General features: G+C 35.1%; 1 long non-coding RNA gene across 1 annotated transcript; it reads left to right on the top strand.

The window, feature by feature from the left end:
- Positions 1-4,151: 4,151 nt before the first annotated feature.
- LOC137850178 (uncharacterized) lies at positions 4,152-20,375 on the top strand. The gene is made up of 4 exons (XR_011092331.1): positions 4,152-4,264; positions 4,961-5,159; positions 12,430-12,471; positions 20,227-20,375. It is a non-coding gene; the product is annotated as an uncharacterized lncRNA (long non-coding RNA).
- The last annotated feature ends 611 nt before the right edge of the window (positions 20,376-20,986 follow it).

Raw genomic sequence — 20,986 nt, 5'->3', positions numbered from 1 at the left:
GTAGCATGTTTGAAATATATACATATTCAAAACCTTTTCTTATTTGGTTAGAGGAAACATACCACTTGAGATGTTCTTTTCTGTTGCATTCAAAGAATTACATGTATTTCAGACAGACTAAGAAATGGATAAATATTTTTGTAACACGATACATAATACATAATAAGTATTTCTATAATAACAAAAGTTGTTTTATTATAACTTATTTTATAATAATAAATTATAATAAATGTATTTTTCTATAGTGAAAATTAAGTCACTTGCATGACAATATTGTGTTAAACATTGTCTTGACTTAGGATATTAACATTTCAACAGTCTTGCTTTTTCATCATTATGAGCTACAAAACTTACATTTGCACACTTAGTGTATTATAACTGCAAATCTGACACTGCCAAGGCTACCTAAAGCTTTTATTTAGACTATTTTTAAATTCTTAAACACACTGGGAGAACTTGTTGTTTACAGGAGGTGCTAGGGATGAGATAATAATTTGTGAATTCAAATAGGGTTGGTATTACAAAGAAATCAGGGGTTATTACACAGGAGTAAGCTGAGGGATATAACTTCACTTTTCTTAGTGCATTACTTATCCACCACTGAAATGATTGCAGTAGTAGTATAAGTATGGTAAATCAAAATTAAGACTGTAAATACCTCTTTGTATAGCATTTTCCCATTCCAGTTCAAAACTTGTCACTTTCTTTTGAACCTCAGACTCACACAGCTGTCCAGAACAGACAATATGCATGCACTTTTTTCTGGGGTATTTCACTACCAGAATAACACATGGGCTTCCCACGAAGCCCAACAATTTTTCAAAGCATATATTTCATAATTTTGTAACCAAACTTCCACCAAAATGTCATCATCTGCCCACAGTAACTAACAAAAGACACTGCCTTCTGGTTCTATGGCTCCTTGCTGTGATTAATAATGAATTTTGTTTCTGGGGTGGGTCCCTGTCTGTTCCCAAAAGCCAAGTTTCTGCAAACTGTATTTCAAATTTGAATGAGATGACGGAACATGAGTTCCAGCAAAATAATTTCCTTTGCCTTCTGGAGTCATTTATATCAGCGCCCTCAAATGTCTCCATCAAAATTAAATAGTAATTCAAAGTAGGATTTGAAAGGGAAAAAACAAACCAAAATAATAATAAAAAATTTAAGTGGCATTGCAATGAAGCTCAATTAATTTCTACAAAGAATTTTATGAAACAATTGCCTGCTTGGAGATGACAGAATAGAAAGGGTCCTCTTGTGTAATTTACTTCTTTACTGTAAAAATTTTTATCATTGTTGATATAGGTTGAATAAATATGTACAGCATCATACCAATTTATCTCTTATTCATTGTTCCCTGGATACCCGTGAGCTTAAAAAACAGCCCACTATTTCATTTAAATTTTTATGAGTGAGAGTTCAGATCTTGCTAATGTCATATTTTATCTCTTTTAGACAAATCTTAGGAAGGAGCAAGACTTTCATAATGATATATAAAATTAATTTGAGGGCTTTTTTTTTTTTTTTTTTTTTTTGTTTGTTTCTTTGTCCTTTCATTATTTTGTGAGCAGTATTTATCAAAGTGAAAGTAAATAGATGTTATGAGTGAACCAGTATTACAAAAGAGTTCTGGAATTTTCTCTCAGTCTACATGTGTATGAAACAGATACATTTCAGGGTATTTTAATTTTATTTCATTCTGAAGCTAGAAAAGAAGAAAGGTCTCCACATCAAGAACCACCAGTTTGAACGTAGACATAAATAATGAGAGTGTGTGAATGTTATTGGAACACCTCACAATTTTTCAAAGCATACAGTTCATAATTTTGTAACCAAGCTTCCACTGATTTTTTTCAATAATTCAAATTCAGAAAAAAAAAAAAAAAAGACCTAAATATCAAAACCCTAAGTTATTCCAGAAATGGTGTTCTTTCATTTTTGAAAATCTTTGATGTTGAATATAGTTCCATGGGTGACTTATTTTAGTTCAGTAAGAAGGGAAATGGATAAATAGACATTAAGCAATTATAAACTAAGATTCAGAAGTTTTTTTAAGAGTTGTAAAAAGTTCTCCAGGAGAAATGAAAGAGATAATCTTTTAAAAGGAAAATTTTCGTCATAAAACTTTAGTCAGTTTTAATACTCTTCTCTTTCCAAATTCTTTTCTATGTAACACAAGGCAACTTGCAAGTGATGGACAGATATAAACTTCCATAAATTTTAGGTATTAAACACAAGGAGCCTTTAACATCTGACCCTGTTTTTATGGTCTGAATACACTGAAAACATATTAGTGGTGCATGGCTCAGCACAGGTGATTTTTACATGAAATCTCACAATCCCACTCAGAGCTCTCTGCAGCTCTACTGGTATGCATGAGATGGCTGCTGTCTTCATGAGACCAAGGGATTTGTTCATGGGAGATCCATGTAGAGCACTCCTTCTTTAAAGCGCACATCATGTTTTGCAGTTTTTTGACAGACCTCTCTGCCCCTGTTCTAGGCAGTACCTATACAGTTCTGAAAAGAGTCTGTGGTTTTGTCCTCATATCAAGACAGTTTAAAAGGTCAGGAGTGTTTGCAGGCATGTCAGGACTGTGTCGGGGCTCTTGAGCTGAGACAGAGGTAGTGGTGATATTTTCTTTTGGAGATGTTACTAATACTGTTTCAGGTTGTAAACACACAAAGCTTTTAAAATGACTCATTTCTTGGCAGAATTCTATATTGTTGTTAGTCTGTGTTGTTAGTCTGTGTTGTCCTTACCAAGATCCGATGCCTTGATCTGCTCAGAGGTGAATTTCTTATGCCGTTATGTGAGCTTTGTAAAGAGAACAACAAGCCAATCCAGGTATTCTCACTGCCCCACTGAGATACTTGTCCCTGAGGTTCTTTTTAATGTCTGGGGAATAGCAACCAGCTACAGGCTCCAACATAAAGTTGTCTGATAGTCAAGGGCCATTACATTGTAATTCTCTCTCCTTCTCAGAGTTCACTGTAGAAGAGGAGGGTAAAAGTACAGGGTTGGACCACTGCTGCAACTCCTTTTGCTCCTCCATGACTTGCCTTGGGTTGGAGACAGCGGGTTCAGAGAGGCATACATGAAACGTGTCCTTCAGGCAGAGGGGTGAGCTGAGCCTGCTGAAAGGCCTCATCTTATACTGGCCATTGGGAACATTGCCTCTGCTTTGGCAAAGAAAGGGGTATTGAGATTTTTTTTTTTTTATTCTGAAATTTGGGGACACATAGGGCAGTTATCATTTTATTACAAATTATCCTTAGTAACCACTCCCTGTCCTTGTTAAATATAGCTCTGTTCTTCAAAGAAAAGCAGCAAGTACAGACTTTTATCTCAGCAGCAGTGTGCTCTTCCCCCAGCAGCTGTGCCTGAATTCTTAAATGTGGAACACTGGGAAAGTTACAGGTTACATCAGTCCACTTAGTTTTCAGAGAAGAAACTCTACTGCTACTGCCTACCACCCCCAACACCGACAGTGCTGCTTTTATATGTGACACTACTGCTCTTTAAAGTGACATTACTGCTCTTCCAAAGTGGCAAAAGCTTCTTTCTTCTGTTCTTCCCAGAAGTCTGTCTTCTACTGTAATATTTGCAAAAATGGTCCCTTTGCAACGACCAGGGCTCGTAAGCCATAGATGGGCAGAGAAGCATACGTCATTTAGTTGCCACTTTCAAAAAGAAGTCATGGGGCATGTTCTTGTTCATATATCGCCACCCTGGGCTTTTGCACCATTCTTAGTGTGGCATTTCTGAGCTTCTTATAAACTCCATTCCTTTTCCCTTGCCAGAGATATATCAGCTTGCTTTTCATCTTTTAGTTTGCTTTTCTCCACTGGGCTTATTTCTATTATTTCCTTTGACACTATAGTTCTTGAGAAGTTGTGCCAAAACTAACTCCTACACCCGTGAATCATTAAACCTCTGGAGTCACAGAAAAACATAAAATTTGCAGAAAATCATGGGAATTCATGCCCACAACTTTGAAATTTGTTGTTGATAAAACCTTGGTGTGGTATGGGAAGTATCTAAAGAGCATAGTTATTTTAAAATCAGTAGAGGAGGAGGGGCCTTCAGACTCATAAAAACTAGTTGATCATGGGATATCAAATTGACGTGTAAGTATGTGCTAGGGATACCACTCCCAACTAGGCATTTTGGAATAGCTGCATAGATTGCGTGCTTGGAGTGGGATAGGGCAAACTGTTCACCACACTTCTACTGGTGTGTGTATCCATGCACAAGTGTGGTGGTTTTACCGTACTGGGCAGCTAAACCCCACAACCGCTCTCTCACTCCCCCTCCTTTAGATGAGGAGGGGGAGAAGTAAAGCAAAGAACAACTCACGGGTTGAGATAAGGATAATTTAATTAAAGGGAAATAATTATAATAATTAAATAAAGACTACCATGAACTAACAATTTAACTAAGGGGAAATAAAAAGGTAAAGGGGAAAGGGAGGGAAAAAAAAGGAAAATAAAAAGAAGGGAGGAAAACAAAATAAATGAAGGCTATATGGAAGTGCAGAGGAAAGAAATTACTCTCTACTTCCCACAAATGAGCGATGATTGACCACGTCCCTGAAGCAAGGCCTCAACGCACGCAGCCGGTGTTCCAGAGGAGGACCGACGTCTTCCAAACGAGAGCCCACCCCTCCCCTCTTCTTCCTGTTTCCACCTTTTATTGCTGAGTGTGACATCACATGGTATGGAATATCCCTTTGATTGGTTTAGGCCAGCTGCCCTAGTGATGTTTCTCTCCTCACCTTTTGCCCACCCCCTAGGAGGGTTAGAGAAAGGCCTAATACTGTGCCACTGCTGCTCAGCAGCAGACACAACACTGGTGTGATAACACTGCTGTTCCAGCTACAAGTACAGAGTACGGCACTGTATGGGCTGCTGCTGGGAAAGTTAACATTCCAGCCAGACCCAATACAACAAGTAAGGTGGCATCAGGTCCCCAGCCCCATGAGGCAAAAATCAAATGGCATCTGGCTTCATTGTACTTTTGACCATGGTGAACTCACCTTTTAAAATCTATTTTAGAGATCATGAGCCTGACGTGAAGATCTTTGTTCTGATTTCAATAGGATTTAGAGATTCTATGTGTGATTTAATATTTGACCCAGCTTGGTGAGGAGCAAGGTAAGAGTTTTTGACTGATGTTTTCAAGCTCTCCTATTTTCAGCCTTCAGGGTGCAGCATGTTGCACAGTGTTTCTTATGGGCTCTTATTAAATGTATCAAAAAATAATAATAAAATCTATGCATGTATATGTTACTATTCCTAGCTACTTCTTACCATATATATTCATGGATCCTTCGAAGATATTTGAAGATAGTCATCTTAAACATGACATAAAACTTTCTGGTCTTTTGGGTAGACGGATACTTTACAAACATGGCACTCTGTAAAATGTCCATACTATTCAGTAGTTTTAATATCCCATAATAGTTGTATGTGAAAGAGAAGAAAGATCAATTATGGATTCTTATTTAAAAAATGATGGCGATAGATCATATAAAGTTATGCTTTTTCCAGTAAAATAATCAGTGAACATTAGAAGAATAGCATGCTGTAAATCCTGAGTCATCATTAGATTTCATAACAATTGAGAGTTTTTGAATTGAAAAGAGTCACAGAATTGAGTATTAATTATACAGGTATAAGAAAATAAGCTTCTGTGCTTGGCTTCATGTTGCACTTAGGTTTTATAATTTATTTTTTTAACATTTGAATTCAACTTTCTCTGAATAAGGTGGATTGCAGAGACATTACATTTAAAATAAATGAGAACTTCTTGGCCTTCTGACAAATATATGATTACTGTAAGTTAGAGATCTTTCTCTGAATTGAAGGAATTAAATGCCTGGAACACAAGATCATGTAGTAGATATGAATGGGTTTGCATAACTCCACTTGCATAACACTAAACATATACTTCTGAATCAAAGCAGCTATATTTGAGTGTACCTGTTATCAAGAGAATTCAGATATAATGAGGGAACTGTCAAGCCAGCTAATATATATTTCAGATTTTAAATACCACTTTGAAAAGAACACAGAATTTGCATGTACTTTTGTTATTATTATTATTATTTTTCAAAGTGTAGACAATTGGAAGGTGTATGTTGACCCTTCCTCTTGTCATCATGCCTAATTCTGTGGAGTGTGCATAAGGACATATTCTTTTCCTTGTCCATTTTGGTTGCACTGATCAATCTCTGTGCCTATTACCATCCTTAGTTTAGTTTCAGAGAGTGTTTTAGAGAAACCAAGTTCCCTGTTTGTGTAAATCATGATGTAGGTGGGTACCCAGCCACCTATAGTGTTACTGAAACCCTGAATCTCATCCTGCTGTAGAATAGTGACATGGCTGGAGCACACAAATGGGTAAGGATGTCCCAAATGTTTTACAAGGTTTCCTTTTATGATTAGTGTGTAACACAGATAAAAGAACTTTGTTAAGTGTCCAGATAAATGTCTTGTCTTGTCTCCAGTCCTCAGAAAATGATCAGTAATATGAACAAAATTCAGCATAAAACGCAACAGTTCAAATACTCATTTCTTCAATACATGGAAATAATCAACATTTTTTTCCTGTGATGCTTTTATTTTCTCACATCATATATCAATATTTACCTCTGGACTGAATATTTATTTGAAGGCTAATAAGGAAGAGGGTTCTCTGACTTTATCTGCCTCTCTTAGCCTTTCATATTGGTCATTAACTACCAGTAAAAGCTATTAATGTCTGGTATCCATGCTAAAATACGACACCTGTAGAAATGCAGAGATCCCTTAGGCAGTGACTTCATAAGTGAAATGTCTTGTTCTGAATATAATTGCTCCTATGTAAAGTATTTGTTTTCCATTTCACACTCAGAACTTTTCAGTGTTATTGAAAATGTTCCTAGCAGAAATAGGAATCACCCTAGTTCTGTACCCTTCCTGTACTGAGCCAGGACACCAAAACTCAAAGAAAGAAACTGATGGACAAGAGAATTCGTCCCTTGTACAAGCAGACAGTAGCATATAGATGTAAAGTGTCAGGTAAGCAGTAAGCCTGAATGCCAGCAACTAGATTTTATTTTAAACCTGAAGCATCATGTCAGCTCAGCTGCTCCACAGATGCTATTCTGTAAGGGAAGAATTCACATTTGTCAGCTGCTCCACAGATGATATTTTGTAAGGGAAAAAATCACATCTAAGCACCACTAGATGTTATCTTGTGTTCTGAATTAAAAATGTTTCCAAAGGGATTATGTGTGCAGGCCAATATATGTATTTCCAGGCACAAGACAGCTAATTAAACAAACCAGTGTGCTCTGTGCTATCGGTAGAAAAGTGAGACAGTGTAAAACTGTCTCATGACAGTTTAGCTTTAACGTGATAGGTATCTGCAGCTTGTCTGGGGTCTGGAAGGAGCAGCTACTAAAAAAGCCAGAAGTTGGAAAAGAGATGACTGTGATTCTGTAAGCAGGCTGCAAGAACAGGAAGCAGAGCAGGGAAGAGAGAGCCTCCAGAAATATGGATTGAATTAAGAACTTCTGAAGTGTTTTTTAAACCAAATACCATCTTTTGAGATGTATACCACCTGTAATAATAAACTTGCATCTATGGGACACTGTTCTTGCTACAAAGCCTCTGAAACCACCAGCAGGAATTTTCTTTTTTCTTTTTCTTTCTTTTTTTTTTTTTTTTTATCTCCAAAGCAGTGACAGAGTAGAAAGGTATCCTCTGAAAAAGTAATGAAAGACCATACAGTTACATGCACTTGGACAATTTAAAAAAGTGAAATAATATGAATGCAGCTTGCTTCCAATTTTTTTTTTTTTTTTTTTTTCCTTCTATACATCAGCTAAAGCTCTGTTCACCTTGAAAACTGGGGTTTATTTGCTTTGTTTTGCTTGGCTACTCTTGCTGTACTGTTGCTGTACTGCCAACATGACCTCTCCATAAAGATTTTTTTTTTTGAGTCCAGAAAGGATCACCCAAAGAAAGACAAAATCTACACCAACTATGACATACTGTGCCCTAAGCAGAGAAAAAAGACAGGGGCCTGGCTGAAGAAAAGGGAGTATCAGTGCCAAATTACTCTATTTCAGCTATTTAGGATCTGGTGTCCTTACTGACCCAGGAAAGAGAAAAGCTCATAGGAAGAATACACATCACATAAGAAGAATAAAGTAATGGAATATACTTGTTCCAGGCCTTCTGTCTGTTTAAGAATGTCTGCATTTTACCTCACTGTACATGTCAAGACATTTTAGGAACCACCTCTTTTTTAAAGTCTTCCTTGAAACTACATCTTTCCTACCCAGATGTGTACATGTTATATAGGTTAAAATTATAGTGTTGCCAAATATGAAAAACTAATTTGTTTATTTATTTATTTATTTTCTTCCTATTCAGGGTCCTGAAAAGTACCCTCTGTATGCTGCTGGATTCAGCCTCACCATACATCCATATGGTCAATATTTTTGGTAATGGACATTGATAGGAAAGGGCTGCCCACAGATATTGAAAAATGCACAGGGATATTTTAAAAGAATTTGAACTCTATCATGCTGCAGTCTGTCTTTGGCAATTGAAATTCCCAGAAAAGCTCCATCTGAGAGTGTTCAAGAAAAAAAAAAAGTTCAAAGTATTTTCCTTAGTTAAGCCATCGGCAATGGCTCCTGAGAACTAGTTGCTTTTAGTTTTTGTTTGTTTGTTTGTTTATTTGTTTGTTTGTTTTAATTGTTGTTGAACTCTCAAGTGCTGCCACTAGACCTTTACATCATATAAAGGCGTGTGGAAATTATGTGTTATTAGGCATTTGAATGAGCTAAGAATACTAAACATGCTGAATCAGAGACTTGTTCAAAACAAACACACAAGCAGAGAAATGAAATCTCCAGTCTCACTGGAATATTTGCAGGTCAAGGAAGGTATTACTTTTCAGAAGAGAGGTCAAATTCATATTCTGTCTGCACTAAAAATGCACTTTATAGCAGTAGGCTATTCATTAACATCTTTCTAACTAAATGAAATTACCTGAAATGATCATTATTGAGCCTTTAGCTTGTCATGCTCAATTCCAGAAGTAAATAGAAGAAAAAGGCTTCAAAAATTAGAAGGGTCTAGGAAATGTTTTTGTTCAATATTTTGTGCATACACATTGAAGTCTGGAATACCTGCTAGATATCTGATGCATATTGATAATATGGAAATAACTGAATTGTAATTGAAATATATAACTAGAATTTTATGGTGTTGTGAGAAAAGTCTTTTAGGAAAAAAAAATACATCTGTAAATTTATGAGACCATGAGAATAAATATAAATTTAATAGCTATTTAAAAAAAAGGGGGGGGAGGGAGAGGAGAGGGGGGTAAAAAATAGAACTATTAGTTGAGTTTCTTAGTTTGGAAAATAGAAATATAATTTTATATTCCTAAGCAGTAAGACTGTCTCAAGGAAAATTCAAAAGTTTTTAAAAGTACATTTTTTTTTTCTCGGAGTGCATTGCTTGCAAGATAGCTTCTGTAAAATCCTCAAAAATCCTTTTCATAATCTCATTTAAATCAGAAAATAGTTTATACATTATTTATTATAATAGCTGAAAGTAAATATTCGCATATCATACTGTAATGATCTGAAGAATAATACAACCCACTTCCAGGACAGACAGTTGACTCTTGTCCTTCAAAGATAAACAGACATATTTTATAAAAAATCTGTAAAAAGGCATTCAAACTGTATTTTTTATGAGCCAAATACAGAGATTAAAGTTAAAATAGATATTTACAGTAATTTATAGATACTCATGTCCATTCTGCTGAACTCAGAAGAAAATCCTTGTAGACAAAATTTATATATCATTTTTTTCAGCTGTCCTTACAGTGTATACATTAGAAGAAACAGCAAAAGTTTGTCTGAGTTCAGACTTTAATCATTGGAAGGAAATCACACTGAAACATACAGGAGGATTTGGCAGAAGTCTCTGCTGGAGATGGCCAAAGAAATACTCTAATGAAGATCCTCTGTCAAGTTATCCAAATGTGGAAAAGGACATGGGACTCCTTGGCATACATAACCTCTCTCCAGGCGGGCTTCTGCTTTTTTTTTTTTTTTTTTTTTTTGCTTTTTTTTTTTCTTTTACCTGCACTGGGAGAAGTTCTACTTGTGAATGTGCTGTTTTCCTGAGAATTTCTTCAGTTTCTTCACAGCCTGATCCTTCAGCCACCAGCTTGAACCTGGCCCTTATCTCCACTTCTTCCCCAGCCCTGTCTAGCTGTGGTGGTTTTGCCCTCCCAGGCAGCTGAACTCCACCACAAGCTCTCTCACCCCACAACCTCAAAGTGAAAGGGGGAGAATATAGAATGAAAAGGGTTCAAGGGTTGCCATAAGGACTGGGACATCACTCACCAATTATTGTCAAAGGCAAAACAGACACAGTATAGGGAGATTAATGTAATTTATTGGCTATGACTAACAGAAAAAACAGTGAGAAATCAAACATGAAATAAAAACATTTTTCCCCCCATCCAATCTCTTCAATGTCCTCCCCCTGAGCAGTTCAGGGGAATCTGGAAATAGGGGTTGCAGTCAGTCCCTATCACTTTGCCGCCGCTCCTTCACAATCACTCTCTGCCCCTGCTCCCTGTGGGGTCCCTCCCTAAGGATGCCATCCTTCCCGAACTGAGCCTGCAGGAGCTGCCCACAGTCAGCAGTTCTTCAAGAACTGCTCCCACATGGCTCTGTACCACGGGGTCCATCCATCCCCCAGGAGCAAACTGCTCCAGCATGGGTCCCCCACGGGTGGGCGGCAGCGCCCCCCAGACCCCCTGCTCCTGCGTGGGCTCCTCTCCATGGGCTGCAGCTCCGGCCCGGGGCCTGCTCCTGTGGGGGCTCTCCATGAGCCGCAGCCTCCTCCAGGCCACATCCACCTGCTCTACCGGGGGCTCCTCCATGGGCTGCGGTGTGGAGATCTGCTCCATGTGGGACCCATGGGCTGCAGGGGTACAGCCTGCTCCACCAGGGGCTTCTCCACAGGCCGCAGGGGACCTTAATATCCAGCACCTGGAACATCTCCTGCCCTCCTTCACTGACCTTGGTGCCTGCAGGGCCGTTCCTTGTCTGTCTCTCCCAGTGGCTGTTGCACAGCATTTCTTTTCCCTTTAATAAATCTGTCCTCACAAAGGCACAACCGGTATTGCTCACTGGCATTGCTCTGGCTAACAGCAACTTCCTTCTGGAGACAGCTGGAATAGGCTTTTCTCCAACACGGGGCAGCTTTTGTGTTCTTTTCAGAGTCCACTCCTGCAGCCTCCATGCTACCAGGTCCTTGCCACATAAACCCAAGACACTAACTCCCCAGTCTGCCTTTTATGTCCTCTATTTCCTATTGTATCATCTTTCAAATCCCTTCAGTGGCCTCTCAGCTACAGTTCAGTTAGACCCAATCCGTCTTTAGTGGATTCACCTCAGTAAACAACCTCAGTCCACCTCAGATCTCAAACACTTATCTCTGCCTCTCTGTTAAGCTAACGCTGAGCTGATATAGTATGAGCAACAAGGATACCTGATTTCCTTAATAATATTTTTGGTTCTGGGTGGGGAGTTCTGGATGTCGACTGCTTGGTTGTTTGTAGCTTGGTCAGACCCATGTGAAGGCCTCTGCAGTTGAGGAGTTGGTCCTCTCAAAGGGGCAAGGATTTTTGGTAAAGGAGTGGAGTTGTGTACTGAACCTGAACAGGAAAGAGAGCTCAGTCCTGGGATCCACTGGACATTTTTGCCCACTTTTACATGTATTCAGGAATGGGAGAGGTCTTTGAACTACGTAGGTTCCAATCTAAACCACAGTGAACCCTGCTGAGTTGGATTAATTATATTCATGGTTACAAAATGTATGATTGTTCTGTGGTTTCCAGCTCACTCACTTGTTTTCAGCATCATTGTGTTTCCCCGTCGAAGCATTTTTGACCTTGTCAACAACTTTCTATGTCCATATGCAATACTGAAAACTATGTATCAAGCCTCCTTTAATAATTTATTACTATTGTACTTTCATAAATGAATAATCTTAGCTTCCTCACACAAGTTTGTAGAAAATAATTTACTAAAATATTCTGTGATAAATTCAGTCAATAAAATTAATTGAGTCATTTAATAAATTGAGTGCCTCTACTATACTTTCAAAATCTTAAGGAGACTATAAAAATAATTGTTCTGTTACCACTATAGTTACTTTTGTTGATGACTCCCTTTAATTTGGAGGTAAGTATATTTCAGTTTTTTTTATCTTTTTCTTAAAGGCAAGCAGAAGTTTTGTTATTATTAGATAATCTGAGGAACATGAACTGTTATCTTCACTAATCTTTTAATATTTTCATACACATCTACTTACTCAAACTGTATTTTTAATTTAGGGCATCCCTATTGTTTTAAATGTGACCCAGAAAAAGCAAAATGTAAGTGCTCACCAAGTTTACAGAGCTAATTAAATATTTTAAAATATTTGTGTTTGTTTTCATGTTTTGAAAGGAAAGTAGTTTTCATTTTTATACACCTGTGTTTTTGTCATAGTTGTACAAAAAAAGGCAACCCCCACCCCTTATTCAAAATAAGAAGCTAGATCAGAGACCTGATATATTGCTATGGCAACAAATGCTATGAAGCCATGAAGCACTACTGCTCTTAGACTGAAAGTCTAACAATACCAACATGATTTTCAAAGGAATTGTGCAATATAATGTGCTCTTTGGTCAGCTGATAATTCCTATTGATACCTAGTGTCTCTGTCCAACGTGAAAGCGTTCATCTCATCCATGGCATTTCTGTAGTTAAAATGACTTTTGTCGATTCTGTTCAGGGAATAGGGAATTTCCATAGAGAAGAAGGAGCATCCTAAACAGTTGTTTTGGATGAAAGAACTATTGTAAACAACCAGTGGTTTACATGTGGTAATGCAGCCATGTATACTTTAATCCACAGTAATGCTCCAAGCAAAAGACTAATGATCATCTGACATTCATATAATTATTATTTTTTTCTAAACATGAACATGAGAGTTATGATAGGGACAAAGAGATCTGTTGTGTATTGGCCTCAACACAGGAAGACTGTAGAATTTTCAACTATGCCGTATTGCTTTCTACTCTGAATACATATCATTGATTCTTGACTGAGATATCCAGTTCTTATTCTGCCATTCTTTGCTTTGCTCTGTCAACATTTTCCCCGAGTCTCAAAACAGCCAGTTCGTCACTAGCTTTATAGTTTAGGTGTCCATAAGACACTTCTAGTCCTGCGTAATATTAATTAATTACATTAATCATATTAGTGATCAGTTTGAAGTAAAATAAGGAAATATACTTAATCTGCTGAAACTTTCTCCATAGAATTCTTCTGATGATCTCAGAACTATCAGAACTTTTAAGGGACACACAATTTGCTGATAATAAGAAAATCTGATTTTAAACTTTATATGCTGCTGATTTCCATTACATGAAAGAATTTCATGATATTGAATAACTTGGGCAGGAGAAATCTCATAAAGGTGATTTGCATCTGTAACTGGAGAAGAAAACACCAGAGAAAAATGGAATTTGGTAAATCTTCTTCTAATTATTTAAAAGGTAAAGATGACTGTGCTTTAGTAGTAGCACGAGTCAGCATTCCTCAAAACAGGGACATCAGAAATACATCAGAACTCTGTATTTAGTCAGTGTGGTAGCTGGTGGAATTGTTGGATGTGGTCGCTGGGCATCAAATAACTTATCTATACATATTCACCTAGATATAAATAAAAAATTACCATCTACACTACTATCTTACACTACAATATATTTCAGTATATATTAGTATTTTATTCAGAAGGTTTTTTTTTTTTTTTTTTTTTAATTATTTCTTTCTCCTCCATCTTGAATATTTCCTTGTTTCAACAGTATGCAGATCAGTTCTTGTAAGTGAGAAATCATAACTACTTAAAGGACCTCAAAAAGTCACTCAGAAATTATGTGGTAATTGATGCAGTTAAAGATATCAGGTGTGTGTTAGTTAGTTTGTTAGTTTTTTAATCTAAGAAGCCTTGCAATTACAAATTCTAATTCCAGTTCTAAATACCCATTTTCTATTTTCCTTAAGAAGCCTAAAATTTTTTAATTATTTATTTCAGTTTTTTTGATATATATGTATTTTATGGAGTGAAAACTAGGGAACAAATTGAGATATCAACATATTTCCAATTATTTTTGTCAGAATCATTGAGTGGCTTAACAAGTCATTCAAATCAGTATTTCTACTATTGACATTTTCTGTTGAAACTACTTCATTTCCCCCCCCCCCCAGTGGTTGCATTTACCTTTCTAGACCTGTAATTTCTTGAATTAACAATTCATAAAATAATTTGACATGAACTGAAAGGTATGGATTTCTTTTTCCTTTTTAACAGAACATTTTAGCAGAAAATATGGTTAATTCCATCATTGTAAGAAGTTAGTTGGGAACTTTTCATACCAATTATTTTGAGAAGTGGCAGCCAGACAGATTTTCTCTGTGGAGTAGAGGTTGCTAGATTTCAAAAGAAGCTTGAGTCAGGTTACAGTTGCTCTAGTAGACTTGTTGAAAAGCTATTAAAAATGAATCACAGCATAATTCAACAAAAGAAGAAGGCTTTATATATATATATATATATATATATTATTTTATTTATTTATTTATTTTACCCATTATTCCCATGAACCAAACCTGTTTTTTTTTTTTTTTTTTTTTTTTTTTTTCTCCACATTCTGGATATAAGTATCAAAAAGTTAGAATATAAGCAATTTCCCTGCTAACCTGATCTTGTAGAAAAAAAAACATAAATAACAGTAAAGACAAAGATATAATCCAGCCTTACTTTACTGATTTTGGTAAACGGGGAATTTCAAAGTCCAGGTGAGGCTAATGATAGACTTAAGTAAACTTTTATATTTTTTGTGCTTTCCCTCAAAACCAAATTGAAAACAAATAAACAACAACATCAAAATCAAAGTTAATGTAATCAAAAGTTGTGGAACAGCAAGATACATAGAGAAAAAGGCACAATAGAATGTGTTCAGAGAGAGTTGGGTTCTGGAGGGCTACCTAGTCCTAGAGTCTGATTTCTAAGAGATGTAGCTTCACAATGAAGACTTTTTTTTTTTTTTTTTTTTTTAGCCTTTACCTCTTTAAATCTGTTTACCATTGCCAAAGTGTTACAATGTTAGGGATGAAAAATTTGTATAACACACACATGCAGACTACAATCTCATAGCTTGGTTTCTGAAGAGCTAAAAGGGCAAAATTACTTTTTTGCTGTTGGGTTTATGTTTATTTTCTGTTAACACCATATGTGGATAGAAAGGATGTATTGAACCCTGTTTAATTACAATGAAATTAGTGGAGTTATAGCAGATAGTAATTTGACTTCTTGACTGCAGTAATACAATTCCCATGTATGGGACAGTGTGTGGCTGAAATAATTATACATACATGGTTAAATATTAATATATTTTAATGTTTGTCTCCATTTTACATATACTAAAATTCAACATATTAAATATTGTTTTGCTTATTTTTATTCAGAAAACCATGTAGAATATCTTTTAACTTTATTACTGGTTAAAGTCCTTGCAACCTGATGGATTTAAATATATTCATAACTTAACCATGAGCTTATCTGTTTTATCAAACAGCAGAAAAATCTTGTATGCGGGACATGAAGAGAAAATGTTTCATTAACTAATTAATCTGTCCAAAGATGAGATGTGTTTAACATAAATCATGGTAGCAGAATTTGACCTTGTAAGTCAGATCAGTGTAAATTTTTTAAAATAATATTTATTTTCTATCTCTTTTACTTATTAGAAGTGTGCAGGAATTATGACAAAACAATCTAGTTTTAATACATATAAAAGCTTTTATAAGCAATGAAAAAATTTGCAATGACAATTTAATAGGCAGGAACTAAATAATGTATGGATATATTTTTAATTTCCATACATAATAACAGCAAGTAAAATAAATAAATAAATGGGTGCATCTAAGCCCGGATCCTGTGACTGACTTGCATAGAAGTTGAATTTGTCATATGTTTACTGTATCTAATAATACAGCACAAATTTATAGTATCTTAATTGTTTTAGGTTACTGTTTTTTAAGTATACCAGGTGTAATTGCTGTTTGATATATTAAGAAACAAACAAAGAAAACAACAGAAACACACACACACACATGGTTGACTGGAGCTTAATTTGTATTTCATCTTCCATTGCAAAGACTCTGTTAATTCCATTCTAACATTCCTATCAATAAATGAATAAATGTCACTAAATGAGCATTTCAAAGTATTTAGCCTTGAATTCTCCAATTTGTCACTTGTATGCTTTTTGCATCCATTGAAAGCATGGGAAAAGTAACTGTTATTGGAAAATGTTCCCTTTACATTCTAACTTGTCTCACTAAAAGGAGATAGATTAATTTAAATCTTTTTAAATCTACTTTTTAAACTAAAAGTAGATTTTTAAACTTTTTAAACTAAAAGTAGATTAATTTTATTCTCATTACTTTCTTAATCTTATTTTTAGCCTATTTTATTTTCACCACTTCATATTTCTTACTTCCTCAGATTTCCAAAACAACTGCAATTTTCCAGGAAGGGAAGATGGGAAATTCTATAATGTCATATCAGACCATGGACTATCACTGACCAGCATCTTGCAGCTTCCCTCTATGAGATTTGAACCAACTATTTGGTTCCTCTAATTATGCATTTAGTCACTAATGGAAATTTTGTATCAGGAAATCCTGATCATGATCCTGAACCCGAAGATGTGTGAGACTCATAAAGGTCCTTACATGAAGACATTAAACCCACAGTTAGCTTACTGAAAGGTCAGAATTTGCATAATAAGACAGAAGAGTGAAGTTTAAGGAAAAGTTACTATATTCATTTGCTTCATAAATTTAATAATTGGAGACTCAGCCTATACTCCCTGAAGAAATGGAAGAAGGAAGGAAGGAAGGAAGGAAGGAAGGAAGGAAGGAAGGAAGGAAGGAAGGAAGGAAGGAAGGAAGGAAGGAAGGAAGGAAGGAAGGAAGGAAAGAAGGAAATGATAAAGAATTTAAAGACGGAACCAGTGTGAATACTTGATGGTAAAGCAAGGTAATTTAAATATGAACACACACACACACACACAAATATATGCTATGAGGTATAATCGTCATTTGTGTTTAACCAATTCCAGATTTGGATATTTGTCTAGTTTGTTTGAAGCTGATTAAAATTTATCCAATTCAGTGTACCATTAGTACCATAAAAATTTACTAAATTCTTTTTTTATATAACACATACACAAGAAATGTTAAATTAAAAAAAAAAATAAATCTATGTGAAAAGATGTTCAGTTATAGCTTATTCTGATATGTGAGATCAAATCAAGCATTTGAAAGAGAGGTTCTTTCAAAGCCTATGTATATTATACAGTAATGTCTCAAAAATATAAACAATTTTGTTTTTTTCCTAGAAGTCACAAAAAGCATTGGTCTCTTGAGAGTTCATTAAAATAAGCTCAGGTAATTTAATTAATATGTTGACCTGAAAGCTGCAGAAGTATGAATAAATGCCTGACATTTTTAAGAAGCTCGGTAAGATGGGTTTAGACTCACACATGTGTTACAAGTCACTCACTGGCTCCACTTATTGCTCTAATTACTTTCTACAGTGGTGAGTGGAAAATGTATTTACTCTTAAATATACAAAAATTACAATTAAACTACTTTACCATGGCAGATACTGCTGTATTAATGTTTTCACTTACAGGGGTGGTAAGCAAGTCACAAGCCACTCCAGAATATCCACAGATCCTTCTCTGTTCTGTGGATGTCAGAAGTATCTGTCAACATAGAAACAGATCAATATAGAATATACTACCTAAGTACCTATCCTTAAATTTTCACAAGAGGGTGGATAGTGGCACAATAGTAAATGCAAGAGTTATGTATGTAGAAGAAAAAAAAAAAAGAAGAAAATGTTATTTTCAAAAAGTACCTAGAGTGTCACAGAAGGTATGTAGAAATTGATTCTGTATGGACTGTTAAATGCATCACCTAGATAGCATCCTTTACATTTAGGCAGCTGAAGAGCACTTAGCATTGAAGAGCTGCTGTCCACATGAGGATTGGCAGTGCTGGACTGCCACACTGGCTTTATCTGAAATGTCTGTCATCGGTGTTGGCAAGGTCATAGGCAAAAGGTTTAAACTGTAGTGTTAAAATACACTGTGCTTTTGGACCCTTTTTGCCTGACTGTACTTTTGGACCTTCAGGAGCTGATATTCTCTCCTACTGAAAGTGAAGGTGGAATCAGAAGCAGTACCAACCACCACTTTGATTCCTACTTGCTTGGCTTGTAAAGTGAACAGGATTTAGTACAGATTTCATCATGTAAAGTAACCTTTGGAATACATTGGCTAAGTAGAAACTCTAGAGATAATAATAATTCCCAGTAAAATTTATGAACAAATGAAAAAATAAGAAACGAATTTGGTGTTAACAGGCACTAAATAACATCTGCATTCTTATTTCATATGAGAAATAAAAGTTGGTAACATTTCCCACCTTGAACACTGAAATATGAAAAGGTGTTTTCCAAAATCCTGAATTCTGAATGCAAGTGAATTCTGAAATCCTGAATTCTGAATGCAATTTTTTATTTTTTATTTTTTTTAATGTTAGTTTCCAAGTTTCTTATATTTTCAGCTCTTTAGTTTTGCTATAAATGTAGTATTTCAGGTAGTTTGTACCCCAATAATGTATTCTGAACATATATGCATAAAAACTATTAGTCTCACAACCCATTCATAAAAATCATTACAAACCTTGATTTCTATTGCTTACTTATTTATTTATTGTAAAAGAAAAATTACATACAGTACTCCACATGACTCTCAGTAGTTTTACACTTGTATAAACAAAAGCTCTAAGGTCTGCTATGAAAAATTACTTAGCCATTGGTCATTAGCAAAATACAAATTAATATAAAATGCACAATATGCTGCACATTTTATTACTTCTCCATATTATGGAGAAATTTCTCCATATTCTCCAGTATGACAAGAGTATGACAATATTATGTATTTAATGATGGTGGATATTGAAAGATTTTATTCATGTATTTCTCTCTTTCAGCATTGGTTTAAATAATGTAGTTCAGTAACATTTGGCATCAGTCAGTATCCCAGTATTTGCTCTTAATCAATAATTAGGTCATCTTTCCTTAAAAGGACTCAAAGTTATAATTTGCTGAACAAATTAGAACATCATCTTAAAATATAGCTTTAAAATATGTAATTTATTTAAGGTTGAAACTAATCACCTCATTTATTTATGGAAAACTTTGACTACTAAGGTTAGCTGTTCTAAAAATCCATATTGCAGTTTTTTCACTACTTATTAATCAAAAAAATTAAACCAAAACTTTGCAATCAGAAATGTTTTTCAACCTTTTCCAGAAAACTTCAGAAAATTTTAGATCATAGATGAGATATTCATTTCTTGTGGTCTGAGAGTTCATGAAGTCACTACAAATGTGGTGTAATTGTTTAATTTAAAATAGACCTAAGTTTATTAAAAGTATTTAAATATAAATGTAAATATATTAAAATCTGCTGATTTGATTACAGTAAGAAACAGGTGACCTGTTTCAAAAAAAAACCCAGTCTCTGAGATATAGATAGTCTCTGTGGCATAGTAACAAGACTCCTGGTAGGTGGTAGGCTTTTCTTTTACATGATAAAATACCACAGAGAGCTATATTTTTAAGATTTTAGCATTACCTTAGAAATTAGACAAATTATAGGATTGCAAAATTACTTTAAATATAAGAGAAAAAAAATCCTTTGTGAATTGGGTTGAATAAAATATCAGTGATAATATATGTTATCTAAGCTGACAGGAACAGGAAGAGTCATGGATTAAGCAGTCTCTGTAAAGTCTGGAAAGGTATCCAGGAAAAAAAAAAAAAGACAGAGAGAGAGAAAATGTTATTAATTTCCAGGGAAAATAAATTTTGAAATTAAAGCTTGTTCAAGATTATCAATAAACTGTGTTTGTGCCATCCTTGAGCAATATTTCATTTGGGAGCTCAGCAACTACTTTGGTGATTAATGCTTTAATTTATTATTTAATTAATATTTGTATTGCAGAACCATGGCTGTAATCTGAAGACCTGTTATATGATTCACTGGTACTATGAATTCAGAAGACATCTGAAGCTTAAAATGGAGTTTAGAAGATTGGTTGATAGAGCTATCCAGAACTAATTATCTTATGTAAAGCTTAACATTCCTCAGAGAAATGTTGTACCACTGAAATTTTCTGAGTTGCATAATTTTGAAGGGTTTCCACGGTGTATTTCTGAAACATTCATTGGTAAGAGATGAGTATAAAAGAGAGGAATATAAGATATAGAGGATTTTAAATTCAAAGAAAATATTTTTGCTGTAGAAACAAAATAAAACAACAATGAAAAAGTCTACAAATGATGTAGTATATCTCTGATAGTTACAGTCTACATTTCCCTTCACCAATACCCTTAAATAAGGGAAAATATTGGGGAAAAGATACAGGAGACATATTACTTCAATATAGTAATGTTAGGAATAATGCACTTTTTTTTTTTTTTTTTTTTTTTCAATCTCTTAATGGATATTCAGTGGTAACTAAGCTCTGTTTATACACAACACATGTAGTCTGTTCAAGACATGGCAAACCTTTCCTGCTCTCTAGAGTTTACATGTCTCTAGCTCCTCTGCAAAGAGCATTCATTGTCTAAAACATATCCAGTTTCTGAAGAGGTTCAGCTGACATATAGGAAAACCAAAGAGTAGTTTGCGCTTCTAAAAAGCAGGGCACAAAATTATACTGGGAAAAAAATTACTTACCTTTTCTTTTCAGGTCCATCCC

This window comes from Anas acuta, chromosome 1 (genome assembly GCF_963932015.1).
Source record: "Anas acuta chromosome 1, bAnaAcu1.1, whole genome shotgun sequence".
Taxonomy (NCBI): Eukaryota; Metazoa; Chordata; class Aves; order Anseriformes; family Anatidae; genus Anas; species Anas acuta.
The sequence above is the reverse complement of the archived record's forward strand: the minus strand, read 5'-3'. Positions and strand labels throughout refer to the sequence as shown.